Here is a 20,624-nt window from a genome sequence, read left to right on the forward strand (position 1 = left end):
AGTACAATTGCTGAATCATTATATTGATATATCTTTAGTTTCTAGTGTCTTAGAGCAGCTGGAAGTAAAAACCTAAAATTGTGGAATTGTAACCCATACCAAACTCTGAAATCTGCTCTACAACTAATTGTTGCAATGTGCTTTGAAATTTATTGTTTTTTATATGTTATTTTTCACAAAAAAGAAAAAATGTTGATTGTGACAATAAACGCACAGCTATATGATGATATTGTGAACCACTGACTGTACACTTTGGATGATTACATCGTATGTGAATATATAATATATATCAATGAAAAATAAATAATATCGAAAACAAACCAAACTAATCAAAACAAAATTTCAAAAAAAATCCGTAAGTGATTCCCCATTGCCACTAGGATAAATTCCAAGCTCCAGCCAAGGTCTACAGGGTATGCCCTGGCCCCAGCCTGCCTCACTTTTCCCATAGCCTGCCCTAGACTCTGCTCTAGTAATACTGAAAACTGCCACTAGTCACTCTAACCACACCTCTGTGTTCTGGGTTGAGGTCAAGTGCATCTTCTCTGGGCTCTCAGAGCATGCGGCATGCCTATCTCATCACTTAATTTTTTTATTTGAGGTTTAAAAAAGTATATGTGTTTATAAAACCAAAATGTGCACATGGTTAAAAAATCAAGTTGTATCAAATATAAAATATAATCAATAAAAACCAACCCAACATCAGCCCATCCCTAGTCCCTCTCCCTAGAGGCAGCCACTTTTAACTCTATCAGTTGTTTACTTTCACCTTTACTTCCATTCTCTAAATGATATTTATAAAATTATTTCTTGATGTAGTAAATGTATACATCATTTTTGCTTCTTATTTATCAGATGAGGGTTTAGTTCTATTACATTCCCCACACCTTGTTTCTCTCCCATTCTATCACTCTTTTTAGCTAAATAAAAAATGTTTATTTATTATTGCAAAAAAAATTGATGTACATTGTAAAAAGTAGTTATAGAACAGATTGAAAGTTTGGTATGGCATAAAGTTCTACAGTTTCAGGTTTTTCTTTCGAGCTGCTCCAAGAGGAGACTAAAAGAAATATCAATATAATGATTCAGCAGTCATACTCATTTGTTAAATCCTATCTTCTCTGTTATAACTCCTCTTCCCCTTTGATACTTTTCCCAATCTTTAGGGGTATTTCAAATATGCCCATTCTAGCTTTTTCATGTTGGAAATAGGTGTCAACAATATGGGATAGGAGGATGGAACTTGTTGATGTTCATGGAGAGGCTAGTCCCTCTAGATTTCAGGACTTATCTGGCCCAGAAACCATCTGGAGGTTGTAGGTTTCTGGAAACTAATCATAGGCATGGAAGTTTTATAGAATCTCAGGTAGAGCTCTAGGTGTTCTTTAGGTTTGACAAAAAATGGTTTTGACTGGGGTTTGGCAAACAATGGGAGTGTGCCAGTTTGAAACTTTCTTGAATCCCAGAAAAGCCAAGTTCTTTAATCCTCATTCAATATTGCTGGGTAGGATTTTTTATTGTTTCCATTGAGATGCGACCCACCCAATTCTGGTTGGTAACTTTTGATTAGATGGTTTACATGGAGATGTGTCTCCACTCACTCAAGGTAGATTGAAATACTAGTGATCAATGAAAGGGAGTGGTTAGGGGTATGGTATGTGTGAGTTTTTTCTTTTTTCTTTTTATTTATTTTTCTGGAGTGATTTAAATGTTCTAAAAATGATCATGATGATGAATATACAACTATGTGATGATATGGTGAGCCACTGATTGTACACCAAGTATGAAATGTTTGTATGTTAAAGAATGTTTCTGTTTGTATGCTATTTTGTCAATAAAAATATTTTTTTAAAAAATGTTCACGTTTCTATGTTGTTTCGGTTTGTCAACAAAAATAGTCACCCCTAGAGAATCTCTTTTTATTTCTCTTACTTTTTTATTGTATAGTATAAGATATACACAAAACAAAAAATAATAAAGCAACAGTTTTCAAAACACTCTTCAACAAGTAGTTATAGGACAGATCCCAGAGTTTGTCATGGGCTACCATAAGATCCTCTCAGATTTTTCCTTCTAGCTGCTCCAGAACATAGGAGGCTAGAAGGCTTAAATACTTTTTATCACCACAATCAAATTCTTTCTTTCTTTTTTGTGAAAAATAACGTATATACAAAAAAGCAATAAATTTCAAAGCACAGCACCACAATTAGTTGTAGAACATATTTCAGAATTTGACATGGGTTACAATTCCACAATTTTACGTTTTTACTTCTAGCTGCTCTAAGATACTGGAGACTAAAATAAACATCAATATAATGATTCAGCAATCATACTTGTTTATTAAACCCTACATTCTCTGTATAACTCCACCATCACCTTTGATCTTTCTCCCATTCTTTTTTTTTTTTTTTAACTTTTTTTATTGGGAGGGGGGTCTGTCATGGTCAACTTCGCCAGGTGGTGGTGCCCATTCATCTGGTTGGGCAAGCGCTGGCCTGTCTGTTGCCTGAGGATATTTCATGGATTTAAATCAAGACTATGCTGGCTGCATTCACAGCTGACTGCATTTGTAATCAGCTAAGGGGAGTGTCTTCTGCAATGAGTGATGCTTAATCTAACGACCAGAAGGCTTTTAAGGAGGATTCAGAAGAGACAATCCCTCTTCCTGCTTCAGCCAGTGAGCCTTCCCTGGGGAGTTCATCCAGACCCTTCATGGGAGTCTCCACCTTCACCGACTGCCTTAAAGATTTTGGGCTTTTCTATTCCTATGCTTGTCCAGCCACCCTCTCCAGAGAATTCATTAAGCAATTTCATCAGTTACCACCTTGCAGCCTGCCCTGCAGACCTTGGACCCTTACATTCCCATGGTTGCCAAGACAGCCTCTTCTGAGCGTTCATTGAGTAACTTCATTGTAGTTACCAGCTTGCAGCCTGCCCTACAGATCTTAGGCTATGTCCCCACGGTTACATGAGACACTTTAATAAATTTTATATCTATGGAAATCTCCTGCTAATTCTGTTTCTCTAGAAAACCCTAGCTAAAACAGGTTCTATAAATAATATTACCATATTGAAGATAAACATTATGGTAATATTTATACAGGGGATCTATAAGCAATATTACCATACTGAAGATGAACAAGGTTGAAAGGGGTTCTATAGACCTATATGTCCCACTAATTAACAATAGAAATAGAAATTAGTTCATGCAAGAACTATTTCAGATGATTCTGGGCCAAGATGGTGGCTTAACAACGTGCGCATTTTAGTTCGTTCACCAGAACAACTACTAAATAACCAGAAACAAGAGAACAGCTCCTGGGGCCACGTCAGTGACTGGGTACACAGGGTACCCCAATCTGGACCAGCCGAACAGGCTACGAGGCCCCAGAACCGTGAGTTCCCCAAGCTGCGGCAACCAGCACACACCCCCCCCCCCCTTACAGGCTGCTTCTCTGAGGTGAAAGGAAAGCGACTTGAAAAGCAGCAGGGGCTGAGCCCAACCAAATGCCAATTGTGGAATTAATTAACAAATTCTGACTACTAAAAATAGGCCCCCAGCTCAGGTGAACCTGGTCAAAGCGGAGGTTGCTCATCTGTGCCCCAGTGCCAAGGGGGCAGGCCTGGCAGAAAAAGGAAAAAAAAACAAACAAGGAAACAGAGGATTTTGTGCCTGTGTTTCACAAAGGCTTAACTGCCTTTGGATACAGCAGCAGGGCTCCTCAGGCTGCAACTGCCCCAGGCATAGGCAGAAACAAACTTGTTTGAGGGCTTGTCTGGAGCCCGTACCTTCCCCAGGGGAGGGGAACTCAGGCGGAATCCCTCCCTCAAGGAATTCAGACACCAGGGCTTGGTAATTTGAAGCCATTAAAACCAGCCTAGAACCTCTCCTCTGTCTCCACTACACCCCCAGCAGGGAGAGTCTGTCAAAGTTGAAGGTACCGCATCATCTTAGGCTGGTGGGACCTGCAGGCAGACAAGCACCACATACTGGGCAGGATAAGAAAAACAGAGTCCAGAGACTTCACAGGAAAGCCTTTCAACCTGCTGGGTCTCACCCTAAGGGAAAACCTACGCAGGTTACTCTTTCCTGCTGATAGGAGGCCAGTTTGGTCTATGAACATCCGGATGGGGTCTATAATACCTAAGTAGACATTCCTAAGGGTAGGGGGGGAAAGGCACCATACAAGAAGGGCAAGAAACAAGAAAACAAGAACTGAAAATTTCGTCTCTGTTAAACAAAACTTAAGCTAGAGGTCCAGATAAAGCTGAACTGAATGTCAAAGAACAGATAGACAATAAATTCATCCAGCAAGAAAACCCTAGGTAAAAGAAGTGAAAGCAACCTCCAGAATAAACTAATTAAGGTAATTAAAGCCTAGATGCCAGCAAAAAATAGCAAATCACACTCTGAAAATTGAAAATATAGCTCAGTCAAAGGAACAAACCAACAATTCAAATGACATACAGGAGCTGAAACAATTCAGAATATACGAACATACATGGAAAACCTCATCAAAAACCAAATCAATGAATTGAGGGAGGATAAAAAGAAGGCAAGGAATGAACAAAAAGAAGAAATCAAAAGTCTGTAAAAACAAATCACAGAATTTATGGGAATGAAAGGCACAGTAGAAGAGAAGAAAAAAACAATAGAAACTCACAATGGTAGATTTCAAGAGACAGAACATAGGATTAGTGAACTGGAGCATGACATCTGAATTCCAACAAGAAATAGAAACTGTATGGAAAAATATGAGCAGGGACTCAGGGAACTGAAAGACAATATGAAGCACATGAATATACGTGTTGTGGGTGTCCCAGAAGGAGTAGAGAAGGGAAAAGGAGGAGAAAAACTAATGGAGGAAATTATTACTGAAAATTTCCCAACTCTTATGAAAGACTTAAAATTACAGATCCAAGAAGCACAGCATACCCCAAAGAGAATAGATCCAAATAGACATACTGCAAGACATTGACTAATCAGAATGTCAGAGGTCAAAGAGAAAGAGCGAATCTTGAAAGCAGCAAGTGTAAAGCAATCCACCACGTACAAGGGAAGCCCAATAAGACTATGCATAGATCTCTCAGCAGAAACCATGGAAGCGAGAAGACAGTGGGATGATATACCTAAATTATTAAAAGAGAAAAACTGCCAACCAAGAATTCTATATCCAGCAAAACTGTCCTTCAAAAATGAGGGAGAAATTAAAACATTTTCATACAAAAAATCACTGAGAGAATTTGTGACCAAGAGACCAGCTCTGCAAGAAATACTAAAGGGAGCACTAGAGACAAATACGAAAAGACAGAAGAGAGAGGTGTGGAGAAGAGTGTAGAAAAGAAGACTATGAGTAAGGTTAAAAAAAAGGAAAATTAGATATGACATATAAAATCCAAAAGGCAAAATGGTAGAAGAAAGTACTACCCATGGAGTAAAAACACTAAATTTTAATGGATTAAACTCTCCAATCAAAAGATATAGACTGGCAGGATGAATTAAAAAATAAGACCCATCTATATGCTGTCTCTACTCAAAGGCCATGAAAGCAAGGACACAAATGGACATTTGCACACCAATGTTTATAGCAGCATTATTTACAATTACCAAGAGATGGAAACAGCCAAAGTGTCCATTAACAGATGGGTGGCTAAACAAACTGTGGCATACATACACGATGGAATATTATGCAGCTGTAAGACAGAATAAAGTTATGAAGCATGTAACAACATGGATGGACCTTAAGGACATTATGCTGAGTGAGAGTAGCCAAAAACAAAAGGACAAATACTGTATGCTCTCACTGATATGAACTGACATTAGTGAATAAACTTGGAATATTTTGTTGGTAACAGAGACCATCAGGAGATAGAAATAGGGTAAAACATTGGGTAACTGGAGCTGAAGGGATACAGGTTGTGCAACAGGACTGAATATGAAAACTCAGAAATGGACAGCACAATACTACCTAACTGTAATACAATTATGTTAAAACACTGAATGAAGCTGGATGTGAGAATGATAGAGGGAGGAGGGCTGGGGACATAAATGAAATCAGAAAGAAAGATAGATGATAAAGATTGAGATGGTATAATCTAAGAATGCCTAGAGTGTATGATAGTGACTAAAGTACAAATTTTAAAAATGTTTTTGCATGAGGAAGAACAAAGGAATATCATTACTGTACGGTGCCGAAAATAGATGGTAATTAATATTTCAAAATTTTAACTTATGTGTGAGACTAAAGCAAAAAATGTTTATTTGTTACAAAATTTCTATTTTGACTAGTGCATCTCCTAATATAACTTATGTAGATAGTTGGTTGAACACCATAAGTACATGGAACCTTGGGTAGGACATGAGATTTTGTTGGTTTGTCCAGGTGATGCCCCCAAGGAATCCCAGAGTGATTTGATCAGTGAGTGGAAAAGTATTTGCAAAGTCCCCTTCGGGGAATCATGAGAACAGGGGAAAACTCAACTTCCCAAGTTGAATTCTTGATATTCTCACAAGCAGTGTGGACAACCAAAGCTATAGGCTGAGCCCCCAGTCTTGGGGGTTGTTCATATGAAACTTAACCCCACAAAGGATAGGTCAACCCTACTTGAAATTAGGCCTAAGAGTCACCCCCAAGAGAGCCTCTTTTGTTGCTCAGATGTGGCCTCTAGCTCCAGCCAACACAACAAGCAAACTCACCACCCTGCCCCTGTCTACGTGGGACATGATTCCCAGGGGTGTGGACCTTCCTGGAAATGTGGGACAGAAATCCCAGAATGAGCTGAGACTCAGCATCAAGGGATTGAGAAAAACTCTAGAATGAGCAGAGACCCAGCATGAAGGGATTGAGAAAATCCTCTCGACCAAAAGGGGGAAGAGTGAAATGAGACAAAGTATCAATGGCTGAGAGATTCCAAACAGAGTCGAGAGGTTATCCTGGAGGTTATTCTTGTGTATTAAGTAGATATCACCTTGGTAACCAAGATGTAATGGAGAGGCTGGAGGGAACTGCCTGAAAATGTAGAGCTGTGTTCCAGTAGCCATGTTTCTTGATGATGATTGTATAATGATATAGCTTTTACAGTGTGACTGTGTGATTGTGAAAACCTTGTGTCTGATGCTCCTTTTATCTACCTTGTCAACAGATGAGTAGAACATATGGAATAAAAATAAATAATAGGGGGAACAAATGTTAAAGTTAGTTTGAAATGCTGGTGATCAATGAAAAGGAGGGGTAAGGGGAATGGTATGTAAAATTTTTTTTTCTGTTTTCATTTTATTTTTCTGTTATCTTTTTATTTCTTTTTCTGAATTGATGTAAATGTTCTAAGAAATGATCATGATGATGAATATGCAACTATGTGATGATATGAATTACTGATTATATATGTAGAACAGAATGAGCATGTATTAAGAATGTTGGTACTTCTTTCTTGTAATTGTTTTTTAAATTAATAAAAAATTAAAGAAAAAAGATGAAGAACTACTTCAAAGGTATTATTCGTGTACAAAGGGTGTTTAAGTTCAGGGTATGGGGGAAAACTGCTAGTGCATGCTGTGGGCTATGTTTAAAAGGAAAACATCAGCACTACCGCAGCAACAGCAGAGGTAAATAATGGGAGGAGGGACAAGAGTTAAAAGGAGGTTTACATTTCCTATTTGGTGAGGGTGTGTTTATTGGTTTTCTTACTCTTGGGAATAATGAAATTATCTAAATTTGAGAGTGTTAATAGATGGTAGACTTTGGGCACTATACATGATCCCTGATGAATGCAGATGGCTGAAGGATGCACTGACTGAGAAATAGATTAGCAAATGATGGTGTATACTTACGAACAAATGTTGTGCTGCTAGAGAATGTCTTTTGTTGTTCAGATGTGGACTCTCTCTCTAAGCCAACTTGGTAGGTGAACTCACTCCCCTCCCCCCTACATAGGACATGACTGCCAGGGGTGTAAATCTTCCTGGCAATTTGATACCTGACTCCTGGGTATGAGCCAGGACCCAGCAACATGGGAATGAGAAAGCCTTCTTGACCAAAAGGGGGGTGAGTGAAATGAGCAAAATAAAGCCTCAGTGGCTGAGAGATTTCAAACAGATTCAGGAGGTTATCCTGGAAGTTATTCTTGTCTATTATATAGATATTCCTTTTTAGTTTATGGTGTATTGGAGTGGCTGGAGGGAAGTATCTGAAACTGTTGAGCTGTGTTTCAGTAACCTTGATTCTTGAAAAAGACTCTATAATCACATAGCTTTTACATATGATTGTGAAAACCTTGTGGCTGACTCTCCCTTTATCCAGGGTATGGAAAGATGAACAAAAAAGTAAGGGCATAGAAAATAAAAAGGCAGGTTCTGGGTCAAGATGGCAGCTTATCAATGTGCACATTTTAGCTCATCCTCCATAACAACTACTAAATAACCAGAAACAGTACAGAACAGCTCTTGGGGCCATGTCAGTGACCAGACACACAGCGTACCCCAGTCTGGACCACCTGGACCGGCAAGCCCCCACAGAACCGTGAGTTCCCCAAACTGCGGTGGCCGGCACGCCTCCCCCACAGGAGGCTTCCCAGAGGGGAAAGGAAAGAGACTTTACTAGCGGCAGGAGCTGAGCCCAACCAAACGCCAATTGTGGAATTAATTAACAACTTCTGACTACTAAAAATAGGCCCCCCGCTTAGGAGAACCTGGTCAAAGTGGAGGGTGCTCATTTTTGCACTGGCACCAAGGGGGCACGGCTGACGGAAAAAGGGGGGGAAAAAGAAAGAAACAGAGGTTTTTGTGGCTGTGTTTCTACAAAGGCTTGACTGCTTTTGGATATAGTGGCAGGACTTCTCAGGCTGCAACTGCCCCAGACATAGGCAGAAGTGAGCTCTTTTGGGGGCTTGTCTGGAGTCTGTGCCTTCCCCAGGGGAGGGGTGAAGCTCAACTCAGGTGGAATCCCTCCCTCATGGAATTCAGACACCAGAGGTTGGTAATTTGAAGCCATTAAAACCAGCCTACAACCTCTCCTCTGTCTCCACCACACCCCCAGCAGGGAGAGTCTGTCAAAGTTGAAGGTACCCCATCAGCTTAGGCTGGTGGGACCTGCAGGCAGACAAGCACCACATACTGGGCAGGATAAGAAAAACAGAGACCAGAGACTTCACAGGAAAGCCTTTCAACCTGCTGGGTCTCACCGTAAGGGAAAACCGACACAGGTGACTATTTCCTCCTGATAGGAGGCCAGTTTGGTCTGGAAAAATCCGGTTGGGGTCTATAATATCTAAGTAGACTCTCCTAAGGTGGGGGGGGGGGGAAGGCACCATACAAGCAGGGCATGAAACAAGAAAACAAGAACTGAAATATTCTCCTGTGTTAAACAAAGCCTAAGCTAGTGATCCAGATAAAGCTGAACTGAATGTCAAAGAACAGATAGACAAAAAATTCATCCAGCAAGAAAACCCTAGGTAAAAGAAGTGAAAGCAATCTCCAGAATAAACTAATTAAGGTAGTTAAATGCCTAGACGCCAGAAAAAAATAACAAATCACACTAGGAAAATTGAAGATATGGCCCAGTCAAAGGAACAAACCAACAATTCAAATGACATACAGGAGCTGAAATAATTAATTCAGAATATATGAAAGACATGGACAACCTCATCAAAAACCAAATCAGTGAATTGAGGGAGGATATAAAGAAGGGAAGGAATGAACAAAAAGAAGAAATTGAAAGTCTGAAAAAACAAATCACAGAACTTATGGGAATGAAAGGCAAGGTAGATGAGATGAAAAAAACAAAGGAAACCTACAATGGTAGATTTTGAGAGACAGAACATAGGATTAGTGAACTGGAGGACGGAACATCTGAAATCCGGCAAGAAAAAGAAAATACAGGGAAAAAAATGGAAAAATATGAGCAGGGACTCAGGGAATTGAAAGACAATATGAAGCGCACAAATATACATGTTGTGGGTATCCCAGAAGGAGAAGAGAAGGGAAAAGGAGGAGAAAAACTAATGGAGGAAAATTTCCCAATTCTTATGAAAGACTTAAAATTACAGATCCAAGAAGTGCAGTGTACCCCAAAGAGAATAGATCCAAACAGACATACTGCAAGACATTGACTAATCAGAATGTCAGAGATCAAAGAGAAAGAGCGAATCTTGAAAGCAGCATGAGAAAAGCAATCCATTACATACAAGGGAAGCCCAATAAGACTATGCACAAATCTCTCAGCAGAAACCATGGAGGCGAGAAGACAGTAGGATGATATATTTAAATTATTAAAAGAGAAAAACTGCCAACCAAGAATTCTATATCCAGCAAAATTATCCTTCAAAAATGAGGGAGAAATTAAAACATTTTCATACAAAAAATCACTGAGAGAATTTGTGACCAAGAGACCAGCTCTGCAAGAAGTACTAAAGGGAGCACTAGAGACAGATACGAAGACAGAAGAGAGAGGTGTGGAGAAAAGTGTAGAAAGGAAGACTATGAGTAAAGGTAAAAAGAAGGAAAATTAGATATGACATATAAAATCCAGCAGGCAAAATAGTAGAAGAAAGTACTATCCATGCAGTAATAACACTGAATGTTAATGGATTAAACTCTCCAATCAAAAGACATCATCTGGCAGAATGGATTAAAAAAACAGGGCCCTCTATATGCTGTCTCTACTCAAAGGACATGAGGGCAAGGACACAAATGAACATTTACACGCCAATGTTTATAGTAGCATTATTTACAATTACCAAGAGATGGAAGCAGCCAAAATATCCATCAACAGACAGTTGGCTAGACAAACAATGGCATTTACATAAGATGGAATATATGCAGCTGTAAGACAGAATAAAGTTATGAAGTATGTAACAACATGAATGGACCTTAAGGACATTATGCTGAGTGAGAGTAGCCAAAAACAAAAGGACAAATACTGTATGGTCTCACTGATATGAACTGACACTAGTGAATAAACTTGGGATATTTCGTTGGTAACAGAGACCATCAGGAGATAGAAATAGGGTAAGATATTTGGTAATTGGAGCTGAAGGGATACAGATTGTGCAATAGGACTGAATATAAAAACTCAGAAATTGGGCAGGCCACGATGGCTCAGCAGGCAGAGTTCTTGCCTGCCATGCCAGAGGACCCAGGTTCAATTCCCGGTACCTGCCCATGTTAAAAAAAAAAAAAAAACTCAGAAATGGACAGCACAATATTACCTAACCGTAATACAATTATATTAAAACACTGAATGAAGCTGCATATGAGAATGATAGAGGGAGGAAAGCTGGGGCATAAATGAAATCACAAAGAAAGATAGACGATAAAGATTGAGATGGCATAATCTAGGAATGCCTAGAGTATATAATGATGGTGACTAAATGTACAAATTTTTAAAATGTTTTTGCATGAGGAAGAACAAAAGAATGTCATTTTTTTGTTCTGAAAATAGATGGTAATTAATATTTTAAAATTTCAATTTATGTGTGAGACTAAAGCAAAAAATGTTTATTTGTACAACTTTATACTTTGACTAGTGCATCTCCTAATATAACTTATGTAGACGGTTGAACACCTTAAGTACATGGAACTCTGTATAGGACATGAGATATTGTTGGTTTGTCCAGGTGATGCCCTGATGAATCCCAGAGTGATTTGATCAGTGAGTGGAAAAGTATTTGCAAAGTCCCCTTCGGGGAATGGTGAGAACGGGGGAAAACTCAACTTCCCCAAGTTGAATTCTTGATATTCTCACAAGCAGTGTGGGCAACCAAAGCTATAGGCTGAGCCCCCAGTCTTGGGGTTTGTTCATATGAAACCTAACCCCATAGGGGATAGGTCAAGCCTACTTAAAATTAGGCCTAAGAGTCACCCCCAAGAGAACCTCTTTTGTTGCTCAGATGTGGTCTCTCTCTCCAGCCAACACAACAAGCAAACTCACCACTCTCCCCCTGTCTACGTGGGACATGACTCCCAGCGGTGTGGACCTTCCTGGCAACATGGGACAGAAATCTCAGAATGAGCTGGGACTCAGCATCAAGGGATTGAGAAAAACCCTAGAATGAGCTGAGACCCGGCATCAAGGGATTGAGAAAATCCTCTCGACCAAAAGGGGGAAGAGTGAAATGAGACAAAGTGTCAATGGCTGAGAGATTCTAAACAGAGTCGAGAGGTTATCCTGGAGGTTATTCTTATATATTAAGTAGATATCACCTTGGTAACCAAGATGTAATGGAGAGGTTGGAGGGAACTGCCTGAAAATGTAGAGCTGTGTTCCAGTAGCCATGTTTCTTGATGATGATTGTATAATGATATAGCTTTCACAATGTGACTGTGTGATTGTGAAAACCTTGTGTCTGATGCTCCTTTTATCTACCTTGTCAACAGATGAGTAGAACATATGGAATAAAAATAAATAATAGGGGGAACAAATGTTAAAAAAGTTAGTTTGAAATGCTGGTGATCAATGAAAAGGAGGGGTAAGGGGAATGGTATGTAAAATTTTTTTTTTCTGTTTTCATTTTATTTTTCTGTTGTCTTTTTTTTTCTAAATTGATGTAAATGTTCTAAGAAATGATCATGATGATGAATATGCAACCATATGATGTTGTGTATTTCTGAGTGTATGTGTTGGCAATGTTTGTGTTTCTTTCTTGTAATTTTTTTTAATTAACAAAAAATTTAAAAATTAAAAAAAATTTTAAAAATTGTAAGGGCATAATGCAGTGCCCAGTTACATCCTAGAATATATTAAGCAGATGATTAAAAAGTATTGGCAAAGTCCCTTGAGGGTTTGGAGAAAAAATATGGAACTGTTAAACTTTACCACAAGGGAAACCCCTGATTTTGTGTCAAACATTAGGGACACCCAAATCAATAGGTCAAGCCCTGGATCTTGAGGCTTGCTCTTGTGAAGCTTATGTAGGTAGCAGAGAAGCTTAGCCTACATATAGGTATGCCTAAGGGTTACTTCTGGAGGACCTCTTTTGTTGCTCAGGTGAGGCCTCACTCTTTCTAAGCCCAACTCTGCAAGTGAAATCATAACCTTCCCCTCTACGTGGGACATGACATCCCGGGGTGAAAGTCTTCCTGGTGGCATTGGGGAGATGACCCCCAGGGATGTGGGATCAACAATGCCACCCTGACCTCAAGGGGGAAAAGAAGTGTAACAAATAAGGTATTAGTGGCAGAAAGAGTTCAAATAGAGAGGTTACTCTGGAGGTTACTCTTACGCAAGCTTCAGTTAGACATTGTTACGTATCATAACTTGCCAAACCTCAACCAAAACCATTCCAGCCAATTCTAAAGAACACCTAGGGCAATATATAAAATCCTACAAAGGTTCCATGCACTAAGGTAACTTTCCAGAAACCTACAACCTTCAGATGGGTCCCTGGGCCAGATAAGTCTTGAAACCTAGAGGGCCCAGCCTCTCCAGAACATCAGCTAGTTCCATCTCCCTTCCCCATATTATTGACAGCCCCTTCCAACATGAAAAAGTTAGAATGGCCATAGCCCCAATACCCCTAAAGAGTGGGATAGAAAGATCAAAGGTGATGATGGAGTTATACGGAGAAGGTAGGATTTAACATACAAATATGATTGCTGAATCATTAAATTGATATTTCTTTTAGTCTCCAGTATCTTAGAGTAGCTAGAAATAAAAACTCAAAATTGTGTCATTGTAACCCATACCAAACTCTGAAATTTGTTCTACAACTAATTGTTGCGATGTGCTTTGAAATTTATTGCTTTCTTGTATATACATTACTTTTCACAAGAAAAGAAAAATTGATTGCGATGATAAAAAATATTTATTCCTTCTAGCCTCCAATCTTCTGGAGCAATTAGAAGAAAAATCTGAGATGATGGTATGGTAGCCCATGACAAACTCTGAGATCTGTCCTGTAACTACTTGTTGAAGAGTGCTTTGAAAACTACTGCTTTTTTCTTTCTTTGCTTTGAATATATGTTATATTATACCATAAAAAAAGTTAAAAAAAAAAATAAACAATGGGGGAATAAGGGGTAAAAAATTTAGGTAGTTTGCAATACTAGTGGTCAATGAGGGAGGGTTAAGAGGTATGGCATATATGGGTTTTTTTAATTTCTTTTTTTAGAATGATTCAAATGTTCTAAAAATGGTCATGGTGATGAATACACAACTATGTGATGATACTGTGAGCCAGCGATCGTATATTTTGGATGGACTGTATGGTTTGTGAAGATATTGCAATAAAAATATATTAAGAGTGGGCAATGGTGGCTCAGTGGCAGAGTTCTCGCCTGCCATGCCCAATCCTGGTACCTGCCCATGCCCAAAAAAAAAATTATATATATATATGTAAAGAAAAAGTGGTAGGTGAAATAGCCCCTGAAAGGAAACACTGGCCTAGTGGAAAGAGGAATATAGTTGAGAAGGAGTCCATTTTACAAGAAAAACTATGGAAAGGCTCCAGAGTTCAAGCTACCATGTAATTGGGGGGTAACAATTAGAGCAGAAAAGAGTTTAAAGCTTGTACTTGAACATTTTGTTTAGAATGCTTACCCTTTCTTGTAAAAAGAGTAAAGCCAAAATAAAATACCATTATTTGCTTATCTGATTGGTAAAATAATTTTTTAATTGATAAAATCAAGTATTGATGAGAGTATTGAGGAAAATAGTACATCATATACTATTGTTTGTTCATGGTAATTGAAACAGACTTTGTGGAACGAAATTCAGCAGTATCTATTAAAATTTTAGATGAGTATAGGATGTGTATGCCTTTTTATCCAGCAAGTCCACTTCTAGGAATCTGTCCTCAAGAAATATTAGTACAAATGTTCATTGATACATGTACAAGAATTTTCATTGCTGCATAATTTGTAAAAAATTGGAGACAATTTGTGTCCATTAATAGTGGACTATTTCAATACACAATGGACATCCATACAATAAAGTACAATAAAAAGACTGTCAGCCCTCCAGGGGTGAAAGCCTCCCTGGCAACATGGGATATGACTCCCAGGGATGAACCTGGCCCTGGTGCTGCAGGATGAACGAAAAGCGGGAAAAGAATTGTAATAAGGTACCACTGGCTGAGAGAGTTCAAGTAGAGTCGAGAGGCTACTCTTACATGAGCTTCAACTGGACATTGCTACCATAACTTGCCAAACACCAACCAAAACCATTCCTGCCAACCCTAAAAAACAGCTAGGACATTATCTGAGATTCTACAAAGGTTCCATGCACTATGATTACTTTCAAGAAACCTATAACCTGAATATGGGTTCCTAGGCCAGATAAGTTCCATCCCTTATCCCATATTATCAACAGCCCTTTCCAACATGAAAAAGTTATAATGAGCATAGCCTAAATACCTCTAAAGAGTGAGAGAAAGATCAAAGAAGGTGGAGTTATAACAGAGAACATAGGATTTAGCAAATGAGTATGATTGCTCAATTATATTTATATTTCTTGTAATCTCCAATATCTTGGAGAAGCTAGAAGGAAAAAACTGAAATTGTAGAACTGTAACCCATACCACAGTCTGAAATCTGTTCTTATAATTCCTTGTTACAATGTACTTCGAAATTTATTGCTTTTTTGTATATATGTTCTATTTCACAATAAAAATGTTAAAAAAATAAAGATTGTCAGAGTTCTATATTTACTGACACGGAAATATCTTTAAGAACTATGAATCAACTGTGGAAGGCAGTTTGGCGGTTCCTCAAAAAGCTGAATATAGAATTGCCATACGACCCAGCAATACCATTGCTAGGTATCTACTCAAAGGACTTAAGGGCAAAGACACAAACGGACATTTGCACACCAATGTTTATAGCAGCATTATTTACAATTGCAAAGAGATGGAAACAGCCAAAATCTCCATCAACAGAAGAGTGGCTAAACAAACTGTGGTATATACATACGATGGAATATTATGTAGCTTTAAGACAAGATAAACTTATGAACCATGTAATAACATGGATGGACCTAGAGAATATTATGCTGAGTGAATCCAGCCAAAAACTAAAGGACAAATACTGTATGGTCCCACTGATGTGAACGGACATTTGAGAATAAACTTGAAATATGTCATTGGTAACAGAGTTCAGCAGGAGTTAGAAACAGGGTAAGACAATGGGTAATTGAAGCTGAAGGGATACAGACTGTGCAACAGGACTAGATACAAAAACTCAAAAATGGACAGCACAATAATACCTAATTGTAAAGTAATCATGTTAAAACACTGAATGAAGCTGCATCTGAGCTATAGGTTTTTGCTTTGTTTTGTTTTGTTTTGTTTTGATTTTACTATTATTACTTTTATTTTTTTCTCTATATTAACATTCTATATCTTTTTCGGTTATGTTGCTAGTTCTTCTAAACCAATGCAAATGTACTAAGAAATGATGATCATGCATCTATGTGATGATGTTAAGAATTAATGATTGCATGTGTAGAATGGTATGATCTCTAAATGTTGGGTTAATTTCTTTTTTTCCGTTAATTAAAAAAAAAAAAAGAGAAGGGATAATTGGAGATTAAGGGATACAGACTGTACAACGGGACTGGATATAAAAACTCAGAAATGGACAGCACAATACTACCCAATTGTAATGCAATTATGTTAAAACACTGAATGAAGCTGCATGTGAGGTATAGGTTTTTTGTTTTTGTTTTTTTTTCTTTCTATTATTGTTTTAATTCGTATTCTGTTGTCTTTTTATTTCTTTTTCTAAATCGATGCAAATGTACTAAGAAATGATGAATATGCAACTATGTGATGTTATTAAGAATTACTGATTGTACATGTAGATTGGAATGATTTCTAATTGTTTTGTTAATTCTTTTTTTAATTAATAAAAAAATAGTATAAAAAAAAAAGAACTATGAATCAAAATATTTAACAATTAAGCAAGTTATAGAATATCATAGAAATATTTGAATTGGCTAAAAAGAAAAAGAAACGTCATATATATATATATATATATATCCTGTCAGACGTTTTCTATGCCTCTACATGTGGTATGCCAATATGTTTGTAAATTCATTTGAAGATGCTTAAAAGGATACATGCCAAACTGCTAACAGTAACTTTCTCTGAAGAATAAATTTGAGGGTTCAAATATTTTATTCACTGTATATTGTTTGCATTTGTTGCAAGTAGCATGCATTACTTCTGTAATTAAAAATGGTGAAAGGTTCCTGTTTGGTTTTGGTTTTGCTCTTTAAAGATGAAGGAAGCTCATGCCAGATTGTTGAATATTACGTTATATCGATGCAGGTGAAACTTAAAAAATCTTCAGTGCTGACCTTTCACACAAACTCCAATTCTTACAACAAACTGCCGGCAAATGTTTCTACTTGTATGTTTTGCCATCACTTCAAACTCATATCTAAAACTAAATTCATTATCAGCACAATATTAAAATAATATTCGCTCCATTTCTTGGTTCTCCTATTTCTATTAAAAGCAGCAGTCTTCTGTTACTTGAGCTTGAAGACTTGGAGTCATCTTATACACTTTCCTCCCATAACAGAAAAAAATCATCAAGTTCAGGGTGTTTTGTCCCTTCCTCAATATTTTACATGCCTCTCCTATCCATTCTGTTGGCATCCTAATTCAGACCCTTCACTCAACAGCTATTTATTGTGCACACATTATGTCTTAGGCACTGTTTTAGGTGCTGGTAATAGTGCACTGAGACAAATTTATATTCTAATTAGACAAGTAATGTACAACAAATCATTATGCAATAATATTATTAACATTTATACAGTATCGGCACTGTGCTAAGCACTTCAAGTGTTAATTTGATTAATACTCCTAATTACTGAGTGATATAGGCATTGTTATTATCCCCATTTTACAGCTGGGCAAACTGAACCACAGATATTTTAACTAAGTAGTTGAAGGTCATATAGCTAGTAAATGACAGAGACAAGACTTGAACCCAAGCAGCCCAGTGTTACAGTCTGTCCTCTTAACCACTGTGCTATACTGCTTCTCATGTAAGGAAACCTCAGTTGATGTTAAGGGCTATAGCAAAAGTCAAACAGGGTAATGGGATAGTGGTGTGAAAGGTAGGTAGTAATTTAGAGAGCCTCTATGAGAAATGATATTTTTTCGTTTTTAAAAATCTTTTCATTGTAAAATAAAGCAGAGATGCAGAAAACCACACAAACCACACAAATCAAATGTATAGCTTACTGAATTATTACAAGTCAAGTTAAGAAACAGATCTTTTTTATTAGGTATACAAGTAGGTGAGTGAACCCTAAAGACAGTACATTGAATGAAATGGCGGACACACAAAAAAACAACATTATCATGCTTCACTCATATGGACAAACTATAATACATAAACTCAGAGAATTGAAGTCGAGAGCATGGGTTATCAGGTTGGGGCCTGTTGTTAAAGGTTCCTAGATTGTAAACGCTTAGAACAGTCACATATATTTAGGAGTTGTAACTGATATTTCTAAATTCTGAGATATTGAGCTATTTGTATATAACCTAGTTATTCCCTGAATCTTCAGGTATTTATGTGACACCTGAAACTCAGAGTTAGAGCTCTGAAGCTATGAAAGTCAGCAGTACCCCATACAGGAACTGTTCAAAAAAGCTGAAAAAGTGATCAGACTTCATCTAGAGACATGAAGCTGATCTTGACAGGACTAAGGTAAATCAGAATTCTGGGTAAAGGATGATATGGACCATATTTCAAACTTCAACCTTTGTGACCAAAAGGGAGATATTCATTTGGTGCAAAATTCATATTTTGGGTAGCACATTATCTAATTTAACTTGTATGGTCAGTTTAGTTGAACACCATAAGAACATGGAATCTTAAATAGTGTGTGAGTTCTTAATGGTTTGTACAGGTTAGTGTGATGTCCTGATATATCTCAGAGTAATTTGGGCAGAGGATAAAAAAGTATCTACAAAGTCGCCTTGGGGGTGGGGAGAAAGGAGGAAATATTCAATTTTCCATCTGGGGAATTCCTGATGTTCTAGCAAGCAGTGGGGACAACAAATTCAATAGGCTGAGCCCTCAATCTTGGGGCTCGCCCCAATGAAATTTATTCTAGCAAAGGAGAAGCTAAGTGTACTGATAATTATGCCTTAGTGTCACCCCACAGAGGATCTTTTTGTTGCTCAGATGTGGCCTCTCACTGTAAGCCAACTCTGCAGGTGAACTCACTGCCCTCCCCAATACGTGGGACATGATTCCCAGGGGTGTAAATCTCCCTAGCAATGTGGGAACCTGACTCCCGGACATGAACCAGGTCCAGCATCATAGGAATGAGAAAGCCTTGAACAAAAGAGGGAAGAGAGAAATGAGACAAAAGAAAGTCTCAGTGGCTGAGAGATTTCAAACAGATTCAGGTTATCCCAGAGGTTATTCTTATGCATTTTATAGATATCTCTTTTTAGTTTATGATGTATTGGAGTGGCTGGAGGGAAGTACCTGAAACTGTAGAACTGTGTTCCAGTAGCCTTGCTTCTTGAGAGGACTACATAACTAAATAGCTTTTACAATGTTACTATGTGATTGTGAAAACCTTGGTCTGATGCTCCTTTTATGCAGGGTATTGACAGATGAGTAAAAAAAAAAAGGATAAAAAATAAATAAATAATGGGGGGAGATAAAGGGTAAAAACTGGATAGATTGAAATACTGTGGGTCACTGAGAGGGAGGGGTAAGGGGCATGGGATGTATGAATTATTATTTTTTCTTATTTTTTTCTGGGGTGATGCAAATATTCTAAAAATGATCATGGTGAAGAATGTACAACTATATGATGATATTGTGAGCCACTGATTGTATAATATTGTTGGACTGTATGTGTGTGGATATTTCTCAATAAAAATATTTAAAATAAAAAATAAGGATCGAAAGTAATAATAATAACAGGGGGAGATAAAGGGTAAAAATTAGTTAGATTGAAATACTGTGGGTCAATGAGAGAGAGGGGTAAGGAGTATGGGATGTATGAGTTTTTTCCATTTTCTTTGAATTCTTTTTCTGAAGTGCTACAAATGTTCTGAAAATGATCATGGTGATGAGTATACAACTATGTGATGATTTTATGAGGTGTTGATTGTATAATATGGTTGGACTGTACGTGTATAAAGATTTGTCAATAACAGTATTTAAAAAAACAAAAGACACATTGTTGAAGAAAAAAATGACAATAGTAACACTTTCTTATACATAGTTGTGAGAATTAAATGAGTATGTATGTATATATTTATAAAATTTTAGTATGGTACCTGGATCACAGTAAAGACACAATAAATAGTCTTAAAAAAAACTTTTTTATTTTGAAATATTATCAAATTTGCAGGACAGCTGCAATAATAAAACAAATCCCAAGGTACTTTTTTTTTTTAATTACTCCCACCATGCATCTTGCAGTTTTAGAGATGAAATCCACCTATTTAAACTCTCAGTCATTGCTAAGAGCAATCCTAGGGGCATTTGAGAACATTTAAAACCTAAGGACCCAGCAGGGAACTTCGAAGGAACCTGACACTACACCCTTCTAGCCTAGCAGAGTCCCTCTGACAAGCCAAACGGGGGACCAGGGAGACCTTTGGTTGATCAATGATATCTTCATTGACATAAGCCTTTTCCAAAC

The sequence above is a fragment of the Tamandua tetradactyla genome, chromosome X, assembly GCF_023851605.1.
Source record: "Tamandua tetradactyla isolate mTamTet1 chromosome X, mTamTet1.pri, whole genome shotgun sequence".
Lineage (NCBI taxonomy): Eukaryota > Metazoa > Chordata > Mammalia > Pilosa > Myrmecophagidae > Tamandua > Tamandua tetradactyla.